We start from the raw sequence: 12,893 nt of genomic DNA on the forward strand, positions 1-12,893 counted from the left end.
AGTTTCAGCAGCACATGAAAGTTCAAATTTCATTATCAGAAACAGGAGGTATTTTGTACCTTTTTACGTTAGCCACTCTGGTGGATGTGTATCAATAGCTCACCGTGTTTTGGTATATCATTGTGAATTAATTTTTATTTCCCTTATGAGTAAAGTCTTTTGATTATTTTTTCTTAGCTTCATTAACCATTTGGGTTTTCACATTTATGAAGTATCTGTCGTAGTAGTTAGCATTTTTTTCTCTATTCAGCTATCAGCTAAATAGCTCTAGTTAGCTCTGTTTCTCTATTGAAGCGTTTGCATTTGTATTGGTTGGGAAGAAGTTTTTATACATTATGAATATGAGTCCTTTGCAGGATGTACGGTTGACCTTTAAACAATGAAGTCTGAGTATGACTTCATATTCAGCTCTCTGAATCTGGGTTTCTGCATCCACAGATTCAACCAAAAGCTGATCGTGTAGTATTGTAGTAGTATTTTGACTGAAAAAACTCTGTGTATAAGTGGACCTATACAGTTGTTGAAGGGTCACCTGTATATTCTGGTTCCACTGTGTGGCTTCTTTTATCTAAAATGACAAGCCATTAAAAAGTAGGCACAATATTTGAATAGGCATTTCTCTAAAGATGGCTCACAAATGGCCACTCGGCACATGAAAAATTACTCAAGATCAGTAATCATTAGGGAAATGGAAGTCAAAGCAAACATGAGGTACCACTTTAAACCCTGTTGGACGGCTAAGAAAAAGACCATGACCAATGTTGAGGATGCTGAGAAAATTGAGTAACCACACATACGTTGCTGGTGATGTTTATAAGTGAAATCCTTTGGAAAACAATTTTACTGCTCCTCACAATATTAAGCATAGAGCTACCAAATGATTCAGCAGTTCCACTCCTAGGTATAAACCTAAGATGACTGAGAGCATATGCCCCACAAAAATTCATGAATGCTCATAGCAACATTATTCATAATGGTCAAAAGGTGGAAACAAGTCAAATGTCTATAAACTGAATGTGGCATAGCTGCACAGTGGAATTTTACTTGGCAATAAAAAAGAATAAAGGTCCTGGCACATGCTAAAACATGGGTGAATCTTGAAAACATTATGCTAATTGAAAGAAGCCAGTCAGTAAAGACCACGTTTGTAGGATTTCATTTATATGAAATGTCCAGAATGGGCAAGTTCAAAGAAACAGAATCTAGATTAGTGTTTGCTGGGCAGCTAGGCGTGAAAGCAACTGAAGTGACTTGTAGTGAATGTGGTTTGGGTGATGAAATGCTCTAAAATTATATAGTTGTGTGGTTTTTGTAACTCTATGAATAAACTAAAAAGCTCTGAGTTGTAAACTTTTGAAAGATAGATGTTATGATATGTGTATTATATTTTATTAAGCCTGTTTTAAAAAAATACAACTGGAAACAACCTAAACACATCAGTGGGAGAATTAATAATGATCATGATATAACTACACAGTGGACTGTTTAAACAGTGAATAAGCTTGAGTTGTGTATACTAAAAGCAATGGATTTTAAAATAAACATGTTGAGTGGGTAAAAAAAAATAAAACATATGGGAGTGATAAACACTAAATACAGGCTAGTGATTACAATTTTAGTATTTCAAGAAAGAGATTGAGGCATGGTACACAGGAATCTTCACCTGTGTTAGAAATGTTTTTAATTCTTAAAATTATTGTGGCTATAGAGGATTTCATTGCATTTCTTTTATGGCTCTTATATTAGATATTTTATAATTGAAAAATAGTGATACAAGAGGACAGAAGACAATGGTAAGAATTAGGATCAATTATATTCAGGGTTATATGTAAAACTATGTTCTTTTTGATTCATTAAGTAGAGCAATTTTCTTCTCATAAATAATAAAGGTCGATTAACTTTGAGAGCAAAAAATATCTGTAGCTTTGTTAACATGAGCATTAAAGTTGAAGCTAGCACCTTGCCTGATACTTTGAAACATGTCCAGTGGTCTCAGATTTTTACTGCTGGCACATCAGCCAAGAAGTCATCAGGCATAAAATGGTGCCCCCCCTTTTCCAGATAATTGCCGGTGAAAATTCTGTGCTTGTTCTAGCTCAGTGATTCGCCACCCTAGCTGCAACTTAAAATCACCTGGGGAGGTTTTTAAAATGTGCCCTCTGTGCCTCAACTGCAGATATTCTAATTTAATTATTTCTGGGTGGAGTCTAAGCATTGGCTGCTTCTGAAAGCTCTCCAGGTTATTCTAATGTGAGACCAGGTTTGAGAGACGTTGCTCTAGACTTGGTGCTCCCTACTTACTTCCTGTGCTCTCTGACTGCCTTTTCCAAATCCAATTCTTTCTCTCTCCTTGGGGGTGTTTCATTGGTATTGATGGCCTTTCTTTGATCTCCTCTGGCATGAACCTAGTTTCCTTTTGGCTCCTGCCTACATGGTTTCTTGATTCCAGCGTTCCCTGCAGCTCTGGGAGAGAAATGCTTTCCTCCATCTGGTTTCCCCAAGCTAATAACCCTCATGGCTCATAGCACTATCGGAGCAGCTTTACACATTTGCTGATGAATTGCCATGTTGATAAGTAAAGAAAGAAATACTAAATAAGACTTTAAAATTGGTTTTGGCATGAAATCATGACTGGTGTTTTGCTGAAAGAATATGCAAAGATTAAGGAAGACGATACTCCTTGACTACCTCACAGCCCATCAGGAGACCAGCTAACTGGACAACGTTTTTGATAACTCGCAGAAACTGAGACACATCCTCTCTTAGCTCGGTACTCACTGTACTGCTCTCCATTTGAAGTAGTCTTCGACATGGTTCTAAGCTTTCAGATGCGGTTTTCCAGTTCACTGGGTGGCCAGCCTGTGGTTTCTTACTTCCTACTATTTCGACATTCCCAAGCCCCTTTCCCCCGTTCTTTTTTCTTTCGCCTTTTATTCTAGAGATTTTATTTGCATGTAGAGTATCAACTCTCAGACCAAGTTAATGACTGTTGAATCTTTGTCTCAAACCCTCCCCCTCTCCCAAATACCACACTCATGAGCTATGAGAGGACGACCTCAGGCATGTCCAAGTTCTAATCAGAACCTTAAGATATGTTAACTGTTAGGGCATAAGGGACTTTACAGGTGTGATTAAGTTAAGGACCTTGAGATGAGGAGAGTATCCTGGGTTATTCAGTTGGGCCCATTGTCATCACAAGGGTTCTTAGTAAGAGGGACGCAGAAGGATCAGAGTGAGTGGGAGTACTAGATGGAACAGAAGCAATAGGTAGAGTGACACAAAGCAGGGACCATGAGCCAGGGGATGCTCAAGATGACTTCTAGAAGCTGAAAATGTTACAGAAACAGATTCTCTTCTCAGAGTCTCCCAAAGGACCCAAGCTTTGCCAAGACCTTGACTTTGCTCAGTGAGGATGATTTTGGATTTCCCACTTTCAGAAATACAAGGTAATAAATGTGGTATTTTAAAACACTAAGTCTGTGGTAATTTGTTACACAGCAATAGGGAACTGATACAGTTCCTAATTCTGAAAAGAACTTCCATCTGGTTGAAAATTAATAGGTCTAAAATGAAATTTCTGCCTCTAAGACCAAATGGTATATTCACTCCTTTCTTAAGAAATCAAATAGCTCCCAAGTCATACTGATTTCTTCATCATGCCACTTTCTTTCACTACCCTAACTCATGATCCGAGTTCAGGCACTAATCAACTTGTACAGGAATTATTGCTGCAGAGGATTTTCATCTGATCCCTTTCCACCAAGCTTTTTTATTTTTACCTCAATCGTCAAGTACCTTTACATCAACCTGTTTTAGGTTCCACATTTCTCTTGTGCTCTAAAATTGTCCTTTATTATTATTATTATTATTTTTTATTGAAGTATAGCCAGTTTATAATGCATCAATTTTCAGTGTACAGCATAATGCTTCAGTCATACATATACATACATATATTCATTTTCATATTTTTCATTATAGGTTACTACAAGATATTGAATGTAGTTCCCTGTGCTATACAGAAGAAACTTGTTGTTTATCTGTTTTACATGTAGTAGTTAATACTTGTAAATCTTGAACTCCCAGTTTATCCCTTCCCACCCTCTTCTAAAATTTTCATAGCCTGCTCATCACTTAGCAAGTAAATTCCATATTCTTTAAGTATCTTTTCAAGAATCTCTTCATTTTCTAGTATATAGTTACATACTTTCCATTCTCCAAGAAGAAGAATTATTTCTCTTCTGTTTCAAGGCATATAACACTTTTTATATCATATCTGTGTTAAATAATACCATGCATTGCTGTTTTCAGTATAATTGTTAACATACATATTAATTTTAATATTCTGAAAAGGGAAAAAGAGGATTCTGTCTTAGTCTTGGATTTTCTGAGCCTCACTTTGCAGCTTGTTAAATGAAATAGTATTGAATAATATTGAGCAAAAGAATAATCTGTATCAATTACAAATTATGGCTATTTAATAAGTATTGACACAATTAATTCTTAATTTTTTTTGAGAGAAAACCAAGACAGTGGAGCTATCCAAAAGCAGGGAAAAGTTCTTAAATTATTCTTCAACAGTAAGAAATCATGCATAACTAAAGATAACTTAACATATGAAATTAAGCAGACAAATTTTCAATACGTATGGTAGTATGTTTTTTTTATTAGTCTATTTAGAGATTTTATATATATTATATATAGTATATCTAGTTATCTATGTGGCACTTTGCTAAGTATTGTGGAATCAGACAAAAAGAATAATTATGTACGCCAAAGGATCAGATAGTGTAGTAACAGGGATTTTTGATTTCAACACTTAAAGCCATCTAAAATAAAATGAGCTTTAATTAAAATGACCAATAGTATTTCCCCTCTGTTCTACTATGTATATATGCACACATACATAAACACATATATATTTTTCATAATGTGGCATATATGTATCATTCTCATCAGATCTAAGTTGCACCTGATATTTTAGTGCTAAAGCTGAGATACTCTTTAAAAATGTTCAGTTTGATAGTTTGAATTCAAACTAAAGAAAGCCAAATAGGACATGAATAGCCACTAATACTCACAGAGTCACTGATTGATCTACATGTAACCACATCTTTCATACATGAATTCCTTATGTATTTCCACTACAAATTTATACAGTCCCTTCTTGAGCATTCAGAAAGGAGGAAATTTATCCTCTCTGATAACAGTTCAGAATACCCTTAAAAATCCTGGACTTCCAGATAGTTCACTCTTAGAAGTTTGAACTCTTACCATTTAGAGTTAGAGACAATTCAAATCTGTGTCAGCACTTCTGAAAAGTTAGAAGCCTATCTAGTCCAAGCATTAAAAAAGAAAGCCTGATATGTATCTTTGCATATAATCTAAGCCCCGGCATGCAGGAAGGCCTGCTTAAGGAAAATTGATTATGTCCTCTCACTAATGAGGCCTGATAGCTAGTCTTTCTGTTCTTTATCCAGCTACAAGCTGAATATTTCATCCCTTCCCCTTATAAGAGACTTTTTAAAATAGCCCTTTCTTACTTGTAGAGATGGTATTCATAGTTGTATGCAGTTGGGATTATCGGAATAGTATGATCAAAATTCCCTACTGTATATATACAGTGGAATATTACTCAGCCATAAAAAAAGAATTCAGTAATGTCATTTGTACCAACATGGATGGACCTAGAGATTATCATACCAAGTGAAATAAATCAGACATAGGAAGACAAATATCATATGATATCACTTATGTGTGGAATCTAAAAAAATAATACAAATGAACTTACAAAACAGAAATAGACTCACAGACATAGAAAACAAGCTTATGGTTACCAACAGGGAAAGGGGGATGTAGTTAAATTAGGAGTTTGGGATTAGGAGACATAAACTACTGTATACAAAATAGATAAACAAGGCCCTACTCTTAGCACAGGGAATTATATTCAATACCTTGTAATAACCTCTAATGAAAAAGAATATGAAAAGGAATATATATATAATGTATGTATAACTGCATCAGTATTCTGTACACCAAAAACTAACACAACACTGTAAATCAGCTATATTTCAATTAAAAAAAAAGATACAAGGATATATTGTACAACACAGGGAATATAGCCAATATTTTATAACAACTATAAATGGAATATAACATTTAGAAATTGCATATCACTGTGCTGTACACCGAAATTTTATAATATTACAAATCAACTTTATCTCAATAAAAATTCTTTTAAAAATTTGAAAAAAATTCCTGTTGTATAGCAGGAGCACAGATTCTCTCATATTGTCATAAGTGTATTTTTATCTACATTATCATACTTTCTTTTTTTTTTTTTACTTGAAGTTCAGTTGATGACAATGTATCTCTATCTGGGATCTTGTGCTCTACACCATACATATATATATTCATTTTCATTTTATTTCAGCTAAACTCCTTTCCTCTGCATATTATATCCTCAGTGATCATAGAGTGATAGTGAAAGGATGAGTCTCCCACCAGCCAGATGAGTTCATGATCCCTGACAGTTAATAAAGACTTCAGAGCCACTTAATTGCCTTTACAACCATATCTTAAATATATTAAAAAAAAAGACAATTAAGAAACATTTTAAAGAGGCAAAGTGTAATCAATCATATGTAACTGTTGAACTCAAAGCTAATGTATTTTGTTTGTTCAGAAGTTCCTTTAGTTTATTCCGTTCCAGAAGTCTCCTTCATGTTTTTCTTATTACTTGTAATAAAGAGTCTGATTCCAGTTTGGACGTGTGACTTCAGACAGCTTTCAAGGCCCACCTCTCCCAGTTCCTGGAGTGTTCCCTCCCGTGGCATCAGTGACAAGTTCAAAATGCCGAACCCCATCCTAGAAACTTCCCCCCTCCCTGTGCCACTATTTTACATCACTCAGTTTTCACTTGGGAAACAAGAAATTCTACTTTTCTCCTTCTCTATCTTTTATCCTATTTCTCCTTCTAAATCTTCAGTTTGTTAGTTTCTAAGAAACCAAAGCATTGTTTCCGATGTACTTGTGACTCATAAAGCTTAAGTGAAACAGCCCTTGTGAAAGCTTTGTTCAGGGTTTTCTTGAAGACTGTCGTTCCTAAAATGCAAACGGGATTGTCTGATAAGTTTAGGAGGCTAAGAGGTTGAGGAGAAGTTGGAGAAAGAGATAAATGTGAGAAAGATGGCTTTATTAAAATTAACTTTATCTTGTGGCAGAGACTTTGCTATTGAGCCAAGCTTGATTTGACTGATTCCCTCTGGAGATCAGAATCCCTCGTTCTAAAACATCAAGAAAGTTGGCTTGCTGTGACGTCACGTCAGACGCTGCCTACGTATGTCTGAATCTTCATACATGGTAAACAATAAATCTATATATGAGTATACATATATATGTATATGTATATGTATATACTGAAAAATACTATATACTTACTTTAAAAGTATGTTTGATTATTTTCAAGTATTTTATACAATAAAGTTGTAAAGTTGCCCAGTGGTTTCCATAAGACAAGGTAGCTTTATTTTTGAAAAGTTGTTTTTCAAGTTTTGCTTTCTTCTTTAGATCAAAGGTAGGAAAAGAGGAGAGAAAATGATTTATTTCTAAGCCATCATTTAGATGCAAGTCTGAGAACTGTTGACATTGGAAAATAAAGGAAGAAAGGGAATTGGCCTGTAGACAGTTCAAGGAAGAATTTGGTTAAATAGCCACCTGCCATGCTTCAGAGGGTTTTTGAACCTTAGACTGGGAATATAAGGAATAATTTTTATCAGTCTTGCTTTGGGATCCTCATTAACTTTTCTCTTCACTGTACTACACAAAGGACATTGTTGTACCTATATTCTGGTTGTAGAAAAAAAAATAATGTATCTTTAAGGGTTAGTAAAATGTTCAAACACTCATTGCATGATCCAACTTCTAAGAACTGAGTTAAAGAATATAGTGAGAGAGAAAAAAGCATCTAATATGAATGTTAAATTTTTCATATGAAAATATTTTTATTCAAATTAGTTGAAATTTAGAACATTATGATACATGAAAACATAACAATAAAGAAATGAAGGCTTAAAAATTTCACATATGCTACTTAAAAACTGCATAAATATCTCCTTTTAAAGATAAAGACAGGAAGAAATATATACATAATAGAATTCTAATATATATATATATACATGTATATATTAGAATTGTGAAGATGATAGTCTTTTAAGTTTTCTGTATAATATTTGCATAATTTAAAAGAAGTTCTTACATTACTGTAGTTACATGTGAAAATTACACCACTCATCTAAATCTGGTAACTGAGGAAGCTGTCTTAGTGATTGAAAAGGTGTTCCCTGAAGGGCCCATCAGGAGGACAAAATAGTGTAGGGTGTTTCTGAGGAGGATAATTTTTTCCGTTAGCCAAATATTCATGCGTGTCTGAATAGAGATGGAGTTAAGCATGTGATATAAAGTAGGTGAGTGAGAGCGTTTCCTTTGAGGAAACTAAATTATTGTTGAGTGGCAGTTGGTCTATGTAAACTTAACCTGGGATTGCAGAATCCTAGGGAGTAACTGATGAGGTAAAGAAAGCTCCAGAACCCTGGGTAATCTTCCAACACCAACAGTCATCCAGAGTAAAGAAATACTAGAGGTTGTACATCCATGGTGTCTTAGAGATTTACAAGAGGACTGTGTTCGGCCAAATGCTTGAGCACCATGAACAAATCACCTAGAGGATCCCTGCCTTCAAAAGCCAGCTTCAGTGAAACACGTTTGAAAGAGAAGCATCTGCAAGCTGAGGTTATTAGAGAAGCTGCCTGCTGGTGTGGAGGTGAGCTTTTGTGTATCGTCTCTTGGACAGAGATTAGGCTGAATGAGACAAGCTTTCTGTGAGAAGGAAGAGTGTACAGAAGACCCAAGTCACTTATTGGAGAAAGGCTGAGGTTATCATTTTCCTTCTGGGGGGATCGACTATGCCTAAGGAAACAGAACCCACAAATAACCAAATGGCTGCTCTGTCAGAGATTCAAGTCCACCACAATTTTCATGCAGTAGCTGTGCCATGCACTGGCCGTCTAACTGAGCGATGGATACTGCCTTTTATGTTAGTTCCTTTCTCACCGGGGATGATCTGTAAAGTGGAGGATAGAATGAGATGTCATCTAACGCTTAGGAAGGGGGAAATGCAGCCCAGCAAGCTACTACCTGAAGTGAGACTCGAATTTCCCTTCAACTTATAAAAGACTGGACTGACGCAAACACATGTATCAATAGAAATTCTCCTTAGTGGGAGCCGTTAGGATGAAAGCCAAAATTATGCATCATGGGAAATAAATTATAGATAAGTAGGTAGGTAGATTTGATTTTGTTCTGCTTTTAGATCATATCAAAATTGTGAGGCTGTTTTTTTCAAAGGGAAAAAAATGTCTTGAGTGAGGGGGTCACTCTACTGGTGGTTGGGTTGTACTAGAGTAAGAAGAACAGGAGAAGACAGACAGTGGCCTGAGGAGTGAGTGAAGCTGTGGGAGCCAGGGGTGCTTGCTGGAAGCAGGAAAGACTGAGAAGTTAACTGTCAAGAGGCAAAAATAACTGCCAGGTGGGAGTTGTAAGTGTTGGGAGGGGGTAGAATGGAGCCCGAATAAGAGTTCCAGGGGCAATGGCTGCTCTTATGAGGGAACCCTGCTATTTCCAACTTAGTCTGAAGCAGTGTCTGGCCAGCAAGGCTCTGTGCTTCTGGTGAGTGTCCTAGCAGTGATGTCTGGGAGTAAAGAAGGTTAGAACAAAACAAGGAAACATTTTTCTTCCCTGCCAATAGCAGGCTTGCACCAAAGCTGGAGTCTGGGTGTGGGAGTCTTTAGCGTGGTGTCTAATAGTTTGTAAATATTCAGTATCTCTGTGTGTGTGTGTGTGTGTGTGTGTGTGTAAGTAAATATAAACTTTAATTTGTCCCCCATTTTTTCCTTCTCACCTAACCTGACTACAGGACTCCCATGCTGTCCTCTGCTGGAGGTAGCCTGGTCAAAAACACTGTAATTGCAGAAATGATTCTTCTTTTTATCTTCTGTGACACCTATGCCTTTCCCCTGCCCGACCATTAAAGGGAGTGGCTGCCTCCAGATGTATTATATGCAGGTCCAAATGGTGAAGAGTGCATAGAGGAATTAGGGGCGGGATCTAATACACAAGAAGAGAGATCCCGGTGTCCTGAGGGGCAGTGCCCAGCCCCCTGCCTTCCGTGTGCCTGCACACCTTCAGCCCTCTGAGGGAGACCCGTGTGGAAAAGGATGACATCGAGCAAAGAGCATAGGTGAGGGAAGTCCCTCTCCCAACAGCACATCGCCGGCTGCTCTTAGCTCCCAAGTTAGAGCAGGGAGACTTGCTTCAGATGGCTGGTACTGCGGTCCCCAGCCCTGCCTCAGATGCACAGAAGAGTGTACAGAAGGAGAAAAGCACGACTCTCTTTCTGAAGCAAGGTAAGGACTTGAGGATTAAGGGGATAATTTTGAACTGGGCTCAGCCAGCTCGAAAACTCCAACAAGGATGCTACCACAGCTTGAGGGGCCAAGTAAAGGTCTCAGCTTGCTTTTCTCCGGTTTCCAGGGATACTGGAGTTTTTGTGTGAATTACTAAGGTTAATATTGTCTTACTTATTGAAGAAACATTTCCAAAACTTACCACGGTCATCTTGAAGCTGAATTGTATTACTTCCTTTTTTTTGCATGAGTCCCATGAGTGTAAATGTGCCCATAAGCAGAAGATATTTTACAAATGAGCTATGGAGAGGAGGACTCTGGAATGTTGGACAAAGGGAATAAAGAGATCCATGGCTTATGTGGCGGCCGGGGGGTGTGGCTGTGATTTACGAGTGAGACATTGGGTAGGTAAATTCTTCAGATAAATCCAGGTGTCCTAAGAGATGCTTGGAGAAACACAGGGTGAAAATGTCACTCAGGAGTTAAGTGAGCTTTTCCACACCCCCATCACCTTGTTCTCAAAACAGTTTTTCAGCAAAACCACTCCTGATCCATAGAATGGCTATGAGGTTTGGGGCAAGTCACTCTAGTTGCTGGTTAGGTTAAATGCTGAATAATTTTTTTTTTCCCAAGAAACAGCAGGTAGCAGAAGGTCAAACTTAAAAGGTCAAGTGAAACAGGAAAACTTCTACTTAAGGGGTGTGATCCGTGCTCTTACCCGCTTTTGCAGTCGCAGTACATGGAGCTGAGGATCATTCATCTGAAACTGAACCAAAGCACTTCTTTTAGGTGTGTGTCAGCTGAGGTTTTCCCGCAGTTGTTCTCTGGGTCCTGGCTTGAGATAGTGGTTCCTACCCTTATTACTCCAGGAGCACCAGGTGCATAAAGAAATAATAAGGGAAGAGGCATCAGTTTAACAGGGAACTAAAATAGTGATGTTTATATGCAAATGCCCAAGAATCACTGTCTTTCTAAAGGAGCGGTGGGAATAGTAGAGGCCACTAAGATGGCTCGTGATCAGAGCAGAAAGACCATTGAGAGGACCAAGCTGAGGGAAGGGAAAGGATGGGAGGTGGCAGTTCTAGGAGAGAGAAGGGGCACAGACACCTCTGGAGGAGAAACAGGCTTCTGTCTCAGGGCGGAGCAGAGCCATAACACAGACAGGGGTAGAGGGCAAAGGTTCACAACCTCCTGATGGAAGTACAGGGTCTAGTGTGCAGAACAGACCAGGAGTGCCCTCTGAGCAGATGTTGGTGGAAGAAAAGAAAGACTACTTCTGTCCAGTGACATTCCTGGGAATGAGAAAATGAAAGTAAAAGACGTGTTCTCTCTCTGTCTTCAGATGATACATGCACAGGAAATTAAATGGTAGTGAATGAACACTAAGCCTGGAAGAGAAAGTTGTAGACAAGCTGAGAGAAGCTGAGAGCTAAGCCAGCAGCGGAGGAGATGTCCATATTTGCTGGACAATTTGTGAGTCCTAAGTGGGAAATCTAAGCCCCCTAGAAATGTGATTTCAGCCCAGACCACAGCTCCTGCCGCTAATGAGAATGGCCATCCCAGGCAATCTTGAACCCCTCTTGAAAGGAAAAAAACAAAACAAAACAAAACAAAACAAAAACCAAAAAACCCCTCTCCCTTATCTTTGGCCAGTTGCAGGGAGTCTTTGAGGATTCCTGGAGATTGATCACTTGGAGGTTTGCCACTTTATGCGCTGTGTCCATATCTAGATCCTCAGAGTGATGGAGGTCTAGAGACCAGAATGTAGCTGGAACCCAAAAGGGTGGGAAAGGCAGCCTTGAGTCACAGATGCCTGAGCCCTCAGGCTTGCAAGGGCTTGAAGGATCCTGACTCGTGGAGCCCCACTGCAGTAGTCCTCAGGAGAAAGCCCTTGGCAGAGCAAGAAGCAGACAGGGCTTGGATTTGATATTTCCAAGCTGTGTCTACAGTCGCCTGGAACCAGGAAGAAAGACATATTGCCTTCCTTGAGAAGGAAGCTGTAATCTCTCCAAATGGGAGGAGTGAGGCCAAGCTCTCTCAGGTTCAGGAGGCCACAGGGTATCCCTGAGCCTGGTGAGGTCCAGAATTGGAGCTTGTGAACAGGACATCTCTGAGATAAGCAAATGTGCAGTTGGAATAAGGGAAAACTCATCCAACTCTAACAACAAAAATTTTCTGTTATTGGCTTCTGCAGGAACCAATTATTTTGTTCTATTTTTTATTTTTTTTATTGAAGTACAATCAGTTTACATTGTGTTAATTTCTGGTGTACAGTGTAGTGATTCAGCTATACATATATATTCCTTTTTATATTCTTTTTCATTACAGTCCATTACAAGATAGTGACTAAAGTTCCCTGTGCTATATAGTAGGACCCTGTTATTTATTTTATATATAGTAGTTGGTATCTGCAAATACTCAACTCCCAGTTTG

At 38.1% G+C, this 12,893-nt stretch overlaps 1 long non-coding RNA gene across 1 annotated transcript; it reads left to right on the top strand.

Moving 5' to 3' along the window:
- The first annotated feature begins 557 nt into the window (after positions 1-557).
- On the top strand, positions 558-12,430 carry LOC141577437 (uncharacterized). The gene is made up of 3 exons (XR_012506313.1): positions 558-3,446; positions 7,221-7,359; positions 9,971-12,430. It is a non-coding gene; the product is annotated as an uncharacterized LOC141577437 (long non-coding RNA).
- The last annotated feature ends 463 nt before the right edge of the window (positions 12,431-12,893 follow it).

This window comes from Camelus bactrianus, chromosome 4 (assembly GCF_048773025.1).
Source record: "Camelus bactrianus isolate YW-2024 breed Bactrian camel chromosome 4, ASM4877302v1, whole genome shotgun sequence".
Lineage (NCBI taxonomy): Eukaryota > Metazoa > Chordata > Mammalia > Artiodactyla > Camelidae > Camelus > Camelus bactrianus.